General features: G+C 37.0%; 1 protein-coding gene across 2 annotated transcripts in view; it reads right to left on the reverse strand.

Annotated features, from left to right (window-relative positions):
• The window catches only part of LOC121380569 (ligand of Numb protein X 2-like), a 63,008-nt gene extending 52,819 nt beyond the window's left edge, over window positions 1–10,189 (reverse strand). Inside the window, exons 1-2 of one of the 2 annotated variants that reach the window (XM_041509445.1) lie at window positions 10,149–10,189; window positions 6,757–6,898 (exon numbers count right to left, since the gene is read on the reverse strand). The gene's annotated coding sequence lies outside the window, so the exon portion shown is untranslated. Of the gene's footprint in view, window positions 1–6,743; window positions 6,899–10,148 lie in introns of both variants that reach the window. The other variant, XM_041509444.1, reaches the window with a different exon arrangement.
• Between the last annotated feature and the right edge of the window lie 7,765 nt (window positions 10,190–17,954).

Here is a 17,954-nt window from a genome sequence, read left to right on the forward strand (position 1 = left end):
AGAGAAAACCTGCTGTCGCCACTTCATGGGCTACTCTTTTCAATTAGCAGCAAGGGATCTTTTATATGCACCATCCCACAGACAGGATAGTATATACCACAGCCTTTGTTACACCAGTTGTGAAGCACTGGCTAGAACGAGAAATAGCCCAGTGGGTCCACCTACGGGAATCGATCCTAGACCGACTGTGCATCAAGTGAACACTTTACCACTGGGTTACGTCCTGCCCCAACTGAGTTGTTAGGGAACTGACACTAGCTACTGGCAGTAGGAGCACTTTATACCAGTACTACTAAACCATATGCAGATTAAATACACATATATACAATACCATTACAAAAAATATATAAAAACATATGTAATTGTTCATGTCTTAAAACTTTAATTTCAAAACATTATTAAAGCAATTAAAAGAGAAAAAAAGAATAAATTTTTTGGTACCCACAGTGCACTGGTGAACAAATTCAACTAACACATCCACACAGTAAACTTTCCAGTAGAACTATTTCACTTAACATACCTGGCATTGTGCTACCTGTATTTACAAAGATGATGTAAAAGTGTCAGCTTTACTTTTAAGTTGGAAGAGTGTTTTTGAAGATGTAATCTCTATGTATAGTGTCTTTAGAAAGGACTCCAAGGAGCTGAACATTACATCATGCATGGAAATAGATACTAACACCTCAAGGCTGGTGGGGATTTCCAACCTGTGCCAGACAAACATAGCACAGGTAACAGCCTTTGAAGATTATAGTCTGTTTCAAAATATTTACAGCTCAACAGTGTAATTGGGGTTCATACAATTCAAATGGTTTAATTTTCCAGGACTTTTAAACACTATTTTTGTTCATTTTCTGGAACTTTTGGGTTTTTTTTACCCTTTTCCATGAGTCTGAAAACATAACCTTGAAAGAAATATGTGCTTACTGACACCCCAGCATGTTTATTCAGTGCTCAGTTGTTATGCCTCAAACATACAGTACTTGCCACACATGATCTACAGGAAATACACACAATCTAGATATATATATATATTTAGCATTTACTGGTAACTGTACCTAGGGCAGACCACAATGATCCTGGGATGCCTACACAGGACAGACCACATAGCAGTGTTCTCCAACCCCAGTAAGCGGCTTGTACACCCGCCAAGCTGAGAATTTGCGCCGCCAAGCTGAAGATTTTCGCAGACGGGTCCGCCAAGCTGATAAAAAATGCCGCCAAGTCGAAAATCAATCCGCTATGACGAAAAAAACTTCCGTCAGTTCTATTCACCTATCGTTATATTTAGCCTGTACTTGGACTTGGAGTATATAATAATAATATTCTAATTCAACACATTTGTAAGAACGAATCTGATTGGATCCCTGTTAAAAATTTCAGGTGGTAAAATCACCGATATACCGGTAGCAAATTTTCTGGCAGAAATACGTCATAGGTTAAGCGAGGAACAGGGTTGTTTTGTAATGACGTCATAAAGATAATTTCTGTAGCGTTCATATTACGTACAGAAGTCGTTAAATACTGAGAAGTTTTTATGTCAGAAATGAACATATTATTCTTTATTAGTCGTTATTTAATCATGAGAGCAGATTAAATATGTCAAATTACACATCTATGTTCGAGCCGCTAACTGTCCGACCACCCATCGTCTGTTAATGGGCTACCTAATGACGTCACCAGCTGGTGACGTTTATAGGCTTATTCTTACTACAAATGTGACAATTTTCTATTTAAAATCAACCAGCAAACAGTTTAATTAGAATAGGGATAACCCTACTGTGTTTTCCGATTTGCTAACGCGATTATAAAGGCTGTGATGAAGGTATGTAGCCTTGGCCCTATTTAAAATATTTTTATTTCGAATTCGATACCAAACGTAATTTATTGATTTTATATCATAGATATTAATCGCCGATTTAAACGATTTCTGTGATGGTTCTACCCTTCATGTGAAATTTGACGTAGGTCTAGTTTAATAAAGCCCAGCCCACAAAGTACCACGTGCAGCATGAGCATTTTGGCACGTGGCCACTGACCTGCCGACCTTTCTCACTGCATCCAATCTGATGTGGTTGTCAATGGAGGCGGGGCCACACTGAATTTAAAACTGAGTTCCGTATAATGGTGAATTGTGGTCATGTACATAAAAAATGACATTCACTCTCAACAGCTTGGCTCCTCTAATCCAATCAGCGAGCGGTAATCTTTGACAGACAGCCGCCCGTCACATCATCATTGGCAATTTGCATATTATGATTTTTAGTAAATCTTAGTCCTTGCGAGTATTTGACACGGGTCCGGGCAAATTTCATGCAGGGGAATTGTCTATTGCTGGCTGTTGGCATGTTGAACCCCTCTCGAGCTCACACCCCCCCCCCCCCCCCCCCCCCCCGGGGACTTCGTCCACTCATTTGTGTCCGCCAACCTGGTCGCTTAAAAGTTGGAGAACACTGACATAGGATCCTATAAATGTCTATACCTAATCAGCTAATGTATAGCCTGAAAGGAACCTGTAATACCTAGCTAGGGCAGACCACATAGGATCCTGTGAATGCCTATACCTAATCAGCTAATGTATCGCCTGAAAGGAACCTGTAATACCTAGCTAGGGCAGACCACATAGGATCCTGTGAATGCCTATACCTAATCAGCTAATGTATCGCCTGAAAGGAACCTGTAATACCTAGCTAGGGCAGACCACATAGGATCCTGTGAATGCCTATACCTAATCAGCTAAAGTATCGCCTGAAAGGAACCTGTAATACCTAGCTAGGGCAGACCACATAGGATCCTGTGAATGCCTATACCTAATCAGCTAAAGTATTGCCTGAAAGGAACTTGTAATACCTAGCTAGGGCAGACCACATAGGATCCTGGGACACCTACCTAGGGCAAAAGAACATTTTGCTTAGTATGGCACTGCCACTTGCTATGCCAATTTTACAGATAACTGCACAATTATAAAAGATTAAATATTAGTTGCTGAGCAATCTTCAAATTAAATAGTGCTAACTGTCACTAATCACAATTTTGAAAACAAAATGTTATCTGTGCAGATCACAAGTGACTAAAATAAGAAAAGAAAGACACGTTTTAGTTAACGACACACTCCACACATTTTATTTACGGTTATATGGCATCAGACATCTGGTTAAGCACCACACATATATTGAGAGAGGAAACCCACTGTCGCCACTTCATGGGCTACTCTTTCCGATTAGCAGCAAGGGATCTTTTATATGCACCATCCCACAGACAGGATAGTACATACCACAGCCTTTGATATACCAGTCGTGGTGCACTGGCTGAAACAAGAAATAGCCCAATGGACCCACCGACGGGGATCGATCCCAGACTGACTGTGCATTGAGCGAACGCTGTACCACTGGGCTACGTCCCGCCCCTCAAGTGACTAAAATAGGTTTGACTATTCCTAGTCACAGGACTGTATTGTACTGTTACCGGTACAACTCATTGCTTTTTGGGTCATAGAAGTGGAACCATTCTCTGTGTTTATTCCCATTCCAACCAGTGCCCCCAGCTGATATATCAAAGGCTGTGGTATATGCTATCCTGTCTGTGGGAAAGTGTATATAATAAATGCTGGTGGTTTCCTCTGAGACTATATGTCAGAATTATCAAATGTTTGTCATACAATAGCTGATGATTAAGAAATGTGCTCTAGTGGTGTTGTTATCTTTTCATTCAATTTTATTTCCATGCGTACATTAACTTACAGATCAAGAATGCTTTCTACAGCACACACTTCAATTGTCCATCATTATCTGTTAATACTAATATTACTATATATATTAATTATTACTATTGATAGAAGCTTGTTTTGTTTAACGACACCACTGGAGCACATTGATTAATTAATCATCGGCGATTGGATGTCAAACATTTGGTAATTCTGACATAGTCATCAGAGAAAACCCACTACGCACTTTCCCACAGACAGGAAAGCATATAACACAGCCTTTGTTCAGTTGTGGTACACTGGTTGGAACGAGAAAAACCCCAATCAGTAAAATGGATCTCAATCAACCGAGTTAAATCATGTCACTACTATTGATAGAAAGAAAGAATTGTTTTATTTAACGATACACTCAACACATTGTATTTACGGTTATATGGCGTCAGACATATGGTTAAGGACCACACAGATATTTAGAGATGAAACCCGCTGTCGCCACTTCATGGGCTACTCTTTTCGATTAGCAGCAAGGGATCTTTTATATACACCATCCCATAGACAGGATAGCACATACCACGGCCTTTGATATACCAGTCGTGGTGCACTGGATGGAAAGAGAAATAGCCCAATGGGCCCATCGACGGGAATCTACTATTGATAGAGGCTAATCATTAATGGTTGGTAAGAGAGATTTCCACACAGTGGTATACTCACTAGGTTGGAGTCGGTATTGGGATACGAACACAGGACCTGTTAGCCATAAAACCACTGCATCATTGAGGATGGTTGTAGAAATGTAAATTATTCACAATTAGCAGCTCAATTGTTTGCTCACCCAGAGAATATCTAACAAGTTGGTAGTGTACCAAGAATGCTGTTTGTTCACTTGATTAAATGTGTGCCTGTCATCTTGTTTACTTGGTGGACAGGTCTAAATAGGTGCTTAATGAATTGGAACCTGTCATGCCATAGTAATTCAATCAATAACAACATTAATGGAAAGTGAGATTTGAAAGGTTTCTCATCAACCTGTGGCAGTATCGGGGTCGTTGTTTTTAGCATGGTTTTACTTGATTTATTTATTTTATTTATATATGTATATGTATGTGTGTGTGTGCATTGTGTGTGTACATGTGTGTGTGTGTCTGTGTGTCTGTGTGTATGGTCTATCGTGCCACATGGGCTATAAGTTCTAATCGCAGCCTAGACAACTGGAAGTAATGTCAAGACGGTATACTGTCACATTCTGGGTCATCATGATGTGACACACTCAGTATTTTGTATTTATTTACATTCAGAAAATTGTAATGTCACCAACCCCTGCAATTAAGAAAATGTCCAAGGCCAAAAAAAGATGCCATTGAAAAAAAGAAAAAAGAATATAGTCCATGGCCAAAAAGTGCTGTGGAGAATTAAAAACTCCACGTCAATCTCCACGGCTAGCAGTTACATCCAATTCTGCATCATTACCAAAAATAAAGTAAAACTCAACTCCATGTGCATGTACAATCTAGCCTAAGGGAAAATCCATGTAAGAATTTTAGGTGTGCCTAACTATGTACCACTACCAATACATGTATTTGAAAAATTACTAACTGCACTATTCAATAACATGAATCCAAAATAAATGATGAGATGGCTTTTGTTATCAATAACAAAATTTATATGGTAACATTTTAACAAGACAAAAAAGTGTGTTAAAATAATCCTTAAGACAACAGTATACAGCAGAGTACTCAGTCGTTCAAGACCCAGACGGACATTTGGATGGTTATAATTGCTCTCTAGCACGAGAGATAATTTTATATAAATGAAAACACAGGATTTTTGCCTACCACCAAGTACAGTAGACAAGGATTCCCACTCCGAGTCCGATATAACAATAATATTATGTTTGACATTAAATACCATCGCATTGATCATTTTCAAGTTCTTTAACCGTTTGACTACTATAGGCGAGTTTTTTCACCTGATGTAAATACTGGACATCTGGCCACAAATGCCTGTAAGTAAATGTTAACTGATCTAAAATAGCATAATTGTTTTTTTAATAAAAACATGAAAATAATATTTATCAATTCAAATATGAACTTCATTTTATGTATTTATACAAAATTTAAGTGAATATATAATAATAATAAAAATTATTTGAGTAAAAGTTATAAACTTGTACCCATTCGATGGGTTTTTGTCAAAAATTAATCCAGTAGTCCAAAGGTTAATATCTTTGCCGACTTAGTGGCAGGCGAAAATCCTGTGTTTTCATTACAGTTACCTTTGATGGCAGAGAGTGATTATAACCATCTGCCTAGCTCTCGAATGGCAGAGTATTCGGGCTACATAGTAAGGTCATGGGTAGTCAAAAAATCATGGGCACAAAAATAATGTTCGATACAGTGATTTATATTTATATGCAAAACTTTTTAATATTTACTAATGTCAGACATATTTTTTAAAAAGTGTAGTTTACTTCAAATTATGTACTATTTATTTGTTAAGAAACATACTTTACTATATAGTCCTTTGCACAAGGAACGCTGTGTATCTAGGGGTGTAACGATATACTCAATTATTCAGTGCACCGAATAGTTAACTGTATCATAATTGCATTTGTATTCGTCACTAGCTGAAATAAATACACAAATACATATATGTAATGCTAATTGTACAATTTATCATGGCTTCTAGATTATGGTAGCCCCACTCCCATGGCTAGTGATATTTACTGTTGGGCTAGTAAATATCTACTACAACTAGCCCAACGGCTAATGGAAAAAAAACCTTGTCAAATGCTGCAGTTACATATTTTGTAAATATGCATATCCTGTCCCCTCTTTCCACCCCCAATCTAAAGATTGTTAAGCTCTATATCCCTTTTTAGGTGACATCTGATTATTACTATTAGTAAAATTGTATTTATTTAAAGTAGGGCTAGTGAATTTTTAATCATGGCTAGTACATTTTTAAAATCACTGATCCTATGGCTAGTGGATTTTTATAAAATTCTAGAAGCCCTGAATTTATGTTTCTAATTCACACTAACCAAAACACAATACCGATTCAATTGTTTTGATAATGTCCGGAGCTGTTTTTCATTAGATCAAATGTGTACATCAATCTTTTTTAATTCTTGGCATTGGACTGGTAACATGGAAGGCTTGATTTCGCTTCTATTAAAGTGCTGTGCCAGACCATACACTAAAATTAAAAATTCCACAATTAAATGCTTTCTTAATTCATTGCAATAATATTTTACACCGATATGTAAATCAATAATTACGAAAATGCCCCATAGAAGTATTAAAACATCACTCCCGTAGAACACTGCCGGAAACGACTGAGTAAAATTCTCGGTAAAAACATTTGCCTGTAAATAGCCATGACGTCACGAAGGGAACGCGCTTCACAGAAACCTACCACGAGATGACTTCCAGCGCAAGCGAAAGTGGGACCGACAGCGACTGCCAAGCTCATTGATCATGCGATTCTTCTTTCGATGATGAATAGTGTAGTAATGACGACTGGACTAATATTTGTGCAACACAACAAATAATGCCTTATCAGTTTGAACCTGGAACATCTTCCGACAAACCACCGGCCTGACAGATGACGATGAAAATGGTCGTGGAGATAGCTTACACTAATTTACAACTTTTATTCTTGTTTTGTTCTTTAGCTTTTCGTGCGAATTACACTGTATGTTCTAATACTTGTGATGTAGTAGAGAAGACGATAAATAACTCTTGAATTCTACGAGTCAAGTGGACCCGATATCGGTAATTTTAAGAACTAGACAAAAACGACTTTTAGTCCGTCCCATCCCTCTATGAAGATGGGTTTTTTTATGAACAATTTCAGTTTAGTTTGACGTAAAAAAAAGAGTAAAAGTGTTTTGGAAATAACAAAACAATACTATTTTTTGTGTGCAGTTGTGAAAACAGTCTGCTCAGAAATAAATAACTTATTTTAATTTTAAGAAATAGACAAAAACTACTTTTAGTCCTTCCCATCCATCCATGAAATGTTTTTTTTGTGCGAATAATTTCAGTTGAGTTTGACGTAAAAAAAAAGAGTAAAAGTGTTTTGGAAATAACAAAACAATACTATTTTTTTGTGTGCAGTTGTGAAAACAGTCTGCTCAGAAATAAATAACTTATAGCACATTCCATAGTATGAAAAAAGGTTTTCTTTGTGGGAAGGTATAGTAAAATTAATTCAATGTATTTATAGTCTGTTTTACAGGGAACGCCTTTTTTCATACTATGGAATTTACAACTTACAAGTCATTTATTTCTGAGCCGATTGTTTTCTAAGATTCATACAAAATTAGCTCTTTTTCTTTTCTTTTTTACAAAAAAAACCTACATTTTTGTAGGATGGGATGGACTAGGCTATAGATACTTACTTGTTTGTACTTTATTGTTTTAATGTTTTCGAACTATAAAGTAAAATCTCACAAATGAACGAGATGCAAACGACAACAAATCAGATCTTGATGATTGCACGAACCGTGCATGAAAAAACAAACTGACCGGAGTTGAAAGTATAACGCAATTTGGGACATTGACGATATGCACCCCAAGGTCGTTTCGGTGTGGATGGCATCAGCTGTTGTCATTTGTTTTGTGTCGCAGAAAAATTGTTGGTACAGCATCTTTTTTTAAAAGCCATAACACATGGTATTCCCATATCTCGCTTAAGCCGACAAGCCAGTTCGGACGAATCGAAACTAAAGTGCCTGCAGTCAACAGTATCCGGCATTTCCTTCCTGTCCAGTATTTTCACGTTGTTTTAATCAAATTCACACACAGATTATTCACAGCAACATTACTAGGAAATGCGTGAAGACTAAATTTATCGGCTTTTGTATTGCTACAGCCGCTAACAACACGCCGTTTAACCATAATAAACACAAAAGAAGCAATGAACAATGGCGCTGACTATCGAAAGGAGTTCCCTTCGTGACGTCACGGATCAAATCTTACGGAAATTCCCGAAACGAATTCGCTGGTTCTGTTTTTCAGGGGAATATTTTTAAATGGAAAATATACCGGTATATAATTTTTTTACATTTTTTTTTTAATTTTCTAATCATATTAAATAATATCTTGATTGATATAGCTCAATACATCATATATCTGGAACAGCACTTTTAAAAAAAGCTGTATGACGTCCAGCCTTATGAGTTAAGTTCCTAACATGAGTCATGGGTGAGTGTATTTTGTTAAGTGTATGCATTGTAACTTCAATATGCAAGCATTTAAATAGTTGATTAAAGCAAAATAAAACTAAAATTCATATAATCGAGATGAACTAACAATATTTAAGGTACAGGACCTGACTAGGTTAAATGACTGCCCTCTTACATGGTGGATCTCGAGCAGATGCATTCATCTGTTCAATATCAAACATGTTTGATTTCCGAAAATGCATCACAGCGTTAAAAAAATGCAACCGCAACCCAGGGTAGTCGCACACAGTGCGTTTTTACTGTGTTCATCCCTTTTCTACCAGACTGCGAATTTTAACGCTTGTGTGTGCCAACTATTATGCATCCAAGCAACAAGTGTTCCGCCCGTACTACCCCCCCCCCCCCCTTTGGGATATTGGATTAGTAATATCAAGTGAACATTGCATTAAACACTACAAACGACGTAGTGCTAGGGTCTAGATTCAAATGTAGTGGATCAACAAGTGAGACTGCATTTTAATACTTATAAATCTCATAGGGTGTATTTTGACGGAATGAACCGAGCGTCTACTGAATAAAACAAATCTTTAGTGCCATAATGCCTCATTGTGTCATCTGTGCTATATTTCGGTATAATATCCGCCCGGTCCCCTCCATTATTATTTTTAGTTCGGGTTGAGGGTTAGGGTTAGGGTTAGGGTTAAGGTTAGGGTTGGGGTTAGGGTTGGGATTATGGCTGGGGTTAGGGCTAGGGTTGGGGTTAGGGTTGGAGTTAAGGTTAGGGTTAGGGTTAGGGGAAGGGGGGACCGGGCAGATATTTTTCCATTATTTACAACAACAACAAAAATGTAGGATAGGAAGGACTATAGGTATTTCATTTTTTACAGACAGCATTCTATAACAAATTGTAACATTAGGGTTAGGGACACCTTAATCTGAATAAGAAAATGTCTTTAATATGTAATTTCATTAGTTAAAATGGCTCTATTAGTCTGATATATGACACAACATTAGCGAACACAAAACAGTCGAGACCTTTGATGATGACAGAACTTGAGGTATGTATCACGAAAATACACGTACATTGTCCTATGGACATACCAGTCGAGACTGAGTCTGGAGTTTAAATACGGTATCTAACGGATCTAATCGGATATTAAACTGTGTATCCTTTAAAAACACAAGTAGACAACTATCTACGATTGGTTTCCGTGCATTCATATTCCATTAATAATGAATATCGCCAAAGACACTCACCAAACTGATCTACTGCATGTCTTCTCTCCGTCAACATTCGACTTGTCAGAATAAGATGTGATGTCATTTCCGGGAATGATTTTTTTCTCTCTCGCTATGCGATTGTATTTATAGTCAGTTTCAATATTTGGAATACACGTCTTCTTTTTTTCCTTTTTTAGGTGGGTTTTTTTTTTTTTTAAAGTCAAATGAAAATTAAAAAGAGGCATTCTGTAAATAAAAATAATTTGAATTTGTAATTTAATGATTCCGATTTAAAGGGACATTCCTGAGTTTGCTGCATTGTAGGCCTAAGATGTTTCCGACTAATAACATATTTTCTACGATTAAACTTACATATTAAATATATTTTCTTGTGTAGAATATCAGTGTCTGTATATTCAATGTGTTTCCGGTCGTCTTAATATTTGTAAGAAGCCCAAACTGGATTTTATCTTTAAGTAATTTCGTATGTACGAAATTTATTTGTTTACCAAATAAAATAAAATATAACCTAGTACAAATATTTGAACGATCAGAAACACGTTTAATATACAGCCACTAATATTTTATGCAGAAAAATGTATATATGTAATTGCAATCGTTAAAACATCATTGTTAGTCGATAACATCTTAAACATTGCAGCAAACTCAGAAATGTCTCTTAAATATAGGGGCGGGACGTAGCACAGTGGTCTAGGATCGATCCCCGTTTGTGGGCCCATTTTAGACTATCTCTCGTTCCAGCTAGCACACGCTGGCTCCTCCGTCAGGACGGTGTCGGCCCGGGAAGCAGAACATCCTATTTTGGGTAGTGCCAGTAAGCCGAAGAGTGTCGGCCCGGGAAGTTGAACATCCTATTTTGGGTAGTAGTGCCAGTAAGCCGAAGAGTGTCGGCCCGGAAAGTAGAACATCCTATTTTGGGTAGTGCCAGTAAGTGAAGAGTGTCGGCCAGGGAAGTAGAACATCCTATTTTGGGTAGTACCAGTAAGCGGAAGAGTGTCGGCCAGGGAAGTAGAACATCCTATTTTGGGTAATACCAGTAAGCCGAATAATAACATGCAAGAGCCGTGTTTTCTTTAATAACGAAATAAGAATGTATATTTGCATAGAACTATAAATATCGGGTGCCCGTACCCCTGTGGAATATGTGTTTGTTCGTTTGTTTTGTTTTGTTTTGTTGGAGTTTTTTTGTTTGTTTTGGGAGGGGGGGGGGGGGTTGGGGGAGGGGTTCTTGTTCAGAATTACCGTTCGGGATATTATTTGTGCTTGTATGTGTTTTATTTTATTTTGTTGTTATTTCATTTTAATTGCTCGTTACGATTTCTAACTGCAACTAATTCGGTATACAAACAAATGTCCTTTTTGAATGAGCAATGTGGGTGTTTAACAGCTCAGTTACATTATATAATGTTTTATATCTATCATGGGACAAATGTTCCAACAGCCGCTGTACGTAGAAGCAAACTTACTCTATGTTATAACGGCCGTAGCTAGCGGGGGTGGGGGGGGTGGGGGGGGGGGCAATGAGGGCAGTCCACCCCCGAAAAAATCCGGAAAGCATTATAGAAACTTAAAAAAAAATTCTCTTCTTGACTGTTTAAGGAGTTTTAGACTATTAACTACTCAGTTGCCCCCCCCACCCCCTCCCCTCAAAAAAAAAAAAAATTCCTAGCTACGGCCCCGGTTATGAGGAGGATGAAAGTGAAGAGGCTGAATAAATGACATATATGTCATGAAAAATCTACTGTGTTAGGTCATTGATCACCCGTGTTGAATTTTCAACACAAAGTACTTTTTTTTATTGGACAGCAATCCTTTCTTTTTGTAGTTATTGGAATCCTGTGAATATTTACTAAGTTCATTTGGTGATGGTCGATCATTTACAGGTATAGTCGAAGCAAACTAGTATACTGCCATGTTATGGTGAATATTGGTGTCACACTATTACACAGTTTGTGACATAAATTGTCTTGGTAAAAAAAAAAAAAAATGATAATGTATATATCAATTATTTGGAAATAGAGAATGGAAATGATAAAAATAGAAACATTGATCAGTCACTTGTGATTTGCTTGCATATATCCATTAATCAAAGCAAGGTTGGAATTGTGAACTACTGTTGCCATAACCGTCAGGACAGGACAGGTCAGGTCAGATCATAGGGTTTAACGTGCACATTTAGAACAAGCTGTCGTAGCGCACGCTTGTCGTGGGAACATGTGTTGGTATGGGCCGGCTCCTCCGTCCAGGACAGAAAAGGGTTACGAGTGCCGGGTGCAGGAGAACACCAGCAACCCGACCGGGGTCGGTAGTGGGCGGAGGCATTTGTCATGATTTGTGATGCTGTTGAATTTTGAATATACTGCATGTAGGATTAAGTCAAAAAGGTAAAAAGCGGCGCAAATTTCTTGAAGTAATTATGGCGCATTTTGGAACGGTCAACAGAAATTATAAAGTATTTAAAATACGTTTAACACGAAGACCTCAAACTAGCGTTGTAATCGAAGTATATACAATATTATAAGTCATATATAAATAATCATCGGCATAAACATAAACAAGTGGATGTGTATTTTGAGGATGGACAGTCATACATGTTGCGATCTTAAATGTAATGCACAGTTTAAATAGTTTCCAAGGTTACAAAGTTGTTTTGTATTCTGAACAGACAGTAATTGTATTAATTTAAAAACAGACGGTCTTAACCAGTAGTATTTTGTTTACATACAATATGCGAATATGCAAATACAATGGACATATTAAAATAAAATAAATCTTCAATGTTATCCCTATTACACATACGACATTTTCTCTGTGATCGTTCATTTCCACAATACCTTCCTTGTTCAATCAGTAATTGATGCGATGAAACACGAAATTTTGTGATAAGAGATGAATAACAAATAGGTAATGATATCCTCAGATAATATTGTAAACAAAAAGTATATGTTAAATGCCTTAAAATATTACATTTTGGTGAATTGTTCAACAATTTGTCTATTTCTTAAATACAGTGATTTGACAGGCGCATGTTAACTCTTTTTATAAATATTACATGATTATCAACTTGCTGATTAAACCATACATCTCCAAATCCTAAAGAAAATAATAAATGTTTTACATGGTGTTGCCAGTTAAAAAATTCTTGACGTTCTAACATATTGATCATCATATATTGATTTCGAGATACAATTATTCGTTTTTAAAAGTTTCAAGCAATATTTAACAATTCTTACTTTACGTGCATGTAGGGGCAATCTTCCTAATTCTGTTAACACAGCTGCATTCATTGCAAGAGACCGGCCTCGGTGGCGTCGTGGTTAGCCATCGGTCTACAGGCTGGTAGGTACTGGGTTCGGATCCCAGTCGAGGCATGGGGTTTTTAATCCAGATACCGACTCCAAGCCCTGAGTGAGTGCTCCGCAAGGCTCAATGGGTAGGTGTAAAACCACTTGCACCGACCAGTGATCCATAACTGGTTCAAGAAAGGCCATGGTTTGTGCTATCCTGCCTGTGGGAAGCGCAAATAAAAGATCCCTTGCTGCCTGTCGTAAAAGAGTAGCCTATGTGGCGACAGCGGGTTTCCTCTCAAAATCTGTGTGGTCCTTAACCATATGTCTGACGCCATATAACCGTAAATAAAATGTGTTGAGTGCGTCGTTAAATAAAACATTTCTTTCTTTCTTTCTTTCATTGCAAGAGAACACCAGCAACCCGACCGGGGTCGGTAGTGGGCGCAGGCATTTGTCATGATTTGTGATGCTGTTGAATTTTAAATATACTGCATGTAGGATTTTAAAAAAAGAAAGAAATGTTTTATTTAACGACGCACTCAACACATTTTATTTACGGTTATATGGCGTCAGACATGGTTAAGGACCACACAGATTTTGAGAGGAAACCCGCTGTCGCCACTACATGGGCTACTCTTCCGATTAGCAGCAAGGGATCTTTTATTTGCGCTTCCACAGGCAGGATAGCACAAACCAAGGCCTTTGTCGAACCAGTTATGGATCACTGGTCGGTGCAAGTGGTTTATACCTACCCATTGAGCCTTGCGGAGCACTCACTCAGGGTTTGGAGTCGGTATCTGGATTAAAAATCCCATGCCTCGACTGGGATCCGAACCCAGTACCTACCAGCCTGTAGACCGATGGCCTGCCACGACGCCACCGAGAATGTAGAATTAAGTCAAAAAGGTAAAAAGCTGCACAAATTTCTTGAAGTAATTGTGGCGCATTTTGGAACGGTCGACAGAAATTATGAAGTATTTAAAATACGTTCGACACGAAGACCTCAAAATAGCGTTGTAATCGAACCGATCAATCACTTACTAATCATTCGAGCGAAATTTATTGCAAACGATGTTTTGGATTAGTGATATATATATATATATATATATATATATATATATATATATATATATATATATATATATATATATATATATATATATATATATATATATATATATATATATATATATATATACATGTATATCTATATCTATATCTATATCTATCTATATATACATCCAAAACATCGTGTGTGTGTGTGTGTGTGTGTGTGTGTGTGTGTGTACATGTATATATATATATATATATATATATATATATATATATATATATATATATATATATATATATATATTAAAGTGTGAATATAAAATAAAACTGAGATCTACATTTGTCCTGATTTTAATTTTTTATGTATTATTGGCAAAATTTCGCCTTGCCAGTCACCGTCAGGAAAAATCTGTGTCGCCTTTTAAAAATAGTGACCACTTGCATTGTCCACAATCACGAATGAATAGTGAAGAACTTGAGGAACACCTATTCATAGATACTAATTAAGTGTTAAGTGTCTAAGAGTTCAAAGCAACACTGGCGCCACAAAATCATGCGACAGGCTCACAGATAGGCGGTTTAGCTCAGACAACACTCGTATCTGGCACTAAAAGTAGGTTTTACTGATTTTATATACAGGGCTAGACTAAGTGTTGCCATGTTATATAGTCTATTCATGAACAAGTAAAAGGATAGTCAAATTAAACTAAGAAAACTGATATAGGCCTACGCAATCAAAACAATAGGCCCCATACTGGTAAGCCTACATCAGATTAGGCCTATAAATGCGTTAGGCCTATAGTCCACCCCAAAGGGAACGCCTTTTTATACTATTAAATTTACTACAAGTTATTTATTTCTGAGCCGATTGATTTGTAAATTGAACAAAAACATAGTATTATTTTGTTCTTTCCAAAACACTTTTACGTTTCATTTTACGTCAAACCAAACAGAAATTATTTACCAAAAAATAGTTTTAAAGAATGATGGGACGGACTATAGCTATCAACCACAATTAGGTTTGATGCACTTTTGTCGGTGTTGGTACATCTAAACATTATTTTTAAAAAATATAAAGATGACTTGGTATTACTATATATTAAATATATATTAGTTTAATAAATTGCTTTTGAAAAAATTATGGTTGCTAAATTCCCATTGTAAACAGGGCTCGCAGAGTGTATTTAAAAGTGTGGGCGCCATTGTCAGTGGGCCCACACTTATAAATAAATAAAATAAAATAAAATAAAATAAAATAAGGTTTAAGATTTAATGACATGTTCCCCCAAAATTTAAAATAAAATAATTTCAGGTATTCAAATAGGGCATTTCCAATCTTAGGAACACAATCACAGGAGAAGTGGGCGGGGGTGGGGTGGGGGCGGGGGTGTAGCTACGCGGCTCCCTGTTCCGTGGTCCCAGGTAACACAAATACAAGCTTAAAATAGCCCCAAATATTTGTGAAAAGTAATTTTGCTTTAAAATATTCATAATATTTTCACCAAAATTGGTATAACAATATATACACTTTCAAAACAATTCATATTTTCCGTGGGGTGTGGTCGATTAGGCAATATTTTGGTGGGACTTTTGTAATGCACAAGTTATTTGGGGATTTTAGACCTACTTTTGGGGTTTATTTTAGTTATTTAGTTGTCAAGGGGTATGCTCCGCTGTGATTTAAAACAATTTAATTTAAATTTAATTTAATTTAATTTAATTTAATTTAATTATTTTGACTTTGGATAGAATAAAATGCGATTTCAAGTTTCTGTTTTGCACTTTATACTCTCTGAGTGTAGGCTTATTTAAAAGTGGAGTAGGGGATGGCATATTCAGTGCGTTGGCTCGGTGAATGGAAATTTGAGGACGTAACAAGCCCGAATCTGTTGGGGGGAGGGGGGGGGGGAGAGAGAAAGTGTTTCGGAGGTATGCTTCCCTGGCCTGAAATAACGGTTGAATTTTAGATTGTCTATTACGGAATTTTCGGCCTTCTGAACACAATAACCGGGAAAAGTGGCTCATGGTGCGTGCTTGCATATGTGCGTGAATGCATATTTTATAATATAAAATATTTAAAAATTAAAAATAAGTTAAAGTTTACTTTGTTTAACGACACTACTAGAACAGATTGATTAAAAAATAATCATAGGCTATTGGATGTCAAACATTTGGTAATTATGACTTGTAGTCTTGTAGTCATCAGTGAAAAACCGCTACATATTTCATAATGCGGCAAGGTATCTTTTATATGCACTTTCCCACAGACAGGAAAGCACATACCACGACCTTTGTTCGGTTGGAAGGAGAGAAAAACCCAATCAGTTGAATGGATCCACTGAGGTGGTTCGATCCTGCGACGCAAGCACCTTAAGCGAGCACTCAAGCGACTGAGCTAAATCCCGCCCCATACAAATCCCGCCCCATACAAATATACGTTAAAGTTTGTTTTGTTTAAAGACACTAGAGCACATCGATTAATTAATCATCGGCTATTGGATGTCAAATATTTGGTAATTTTTACATATAGTCTTAGAGAGAGGAAACCCGTTATATTTCATTTCATTTCAACTTATTTTCGTGCTTATATCCAATTAAGGTTCAAGCACGCTGTCCTGGGCACACACACACCTCAGCTGTCTGGGCTGTCTGTTCAGGACAGTGGGTTAGTTGTTAGTTGGTTAGTGGTTAGTGAGAGAGAAGAGGGTGTAGTGGTCTTACACCTACCCATTGAGCCCTTAAGAACTCGCTCTGGGTTGGAGTCGGTACCGGGCTATGAACCCTGTACCTACCAGCCTGTAGTCCGATGACTTAACCACTGCGCCACCGAGGCCGGTCCCGTTATATTTTTCCTAATGCAGCAGACAGGAAAACACATACCACGGCCTTTGACGCAAGCACCTCAAGCGAGCACTCAACCGACTGAGCTAAATCCCGCCTCTATTCACACCTGAGATTGGAGGTAATTCCATTTAACGATTATAATTATTAGTTGTGAAGAAAATGTTGTTTAGAAGTCCAAATTGAGTGTGCTCCGAATGTGAAAATTTAGCCATCATTGATGATTACCACTACCACGACTACTACCACTACCACAACTACTACTACTACTACTACTACTTATTATTATTTATTTATTAGTGATTGATTGATTGGTTGGTTGGTTGGTTGATTATTATTATTATTATTATTTTATTTAAAAAAAAAGAAAAAAAAGATATATATATATATTACATCCCAAAATGGGCCTCGCAGACTGTTCCGGTTGTCAAATTTCTTTGCCCCTTATATCTACTAAAATAACGTAATACTTATCATTGTGATTGTTACAGTTTCTTACATCGATAGTTTTTTGTTATTAATTTTATTTTCTATTTTATTTTAATTAAATTCAGGTCACCTCATTACAGGCATAGATCGAAATAAGAATATATTTTTGATATGTTGTAGGCGACATATACTTTCATAAGGCCATGGA

This window comes from Gigantopelta aegis, chromosome 9, assembly GCF_016097555.1.
Source record: "Gigantopelta aegis isolate Gae_Host chromosome 9, Gae_host_genome, whole genome shotgun sequence".
Classification (NCBI taxonomy): Eukaryota; Metazoa; Mollusca; class Gastropoda; order Neomphalida; family Peltospiridae; genus Gigantopelta; species Gigantopelta aegis.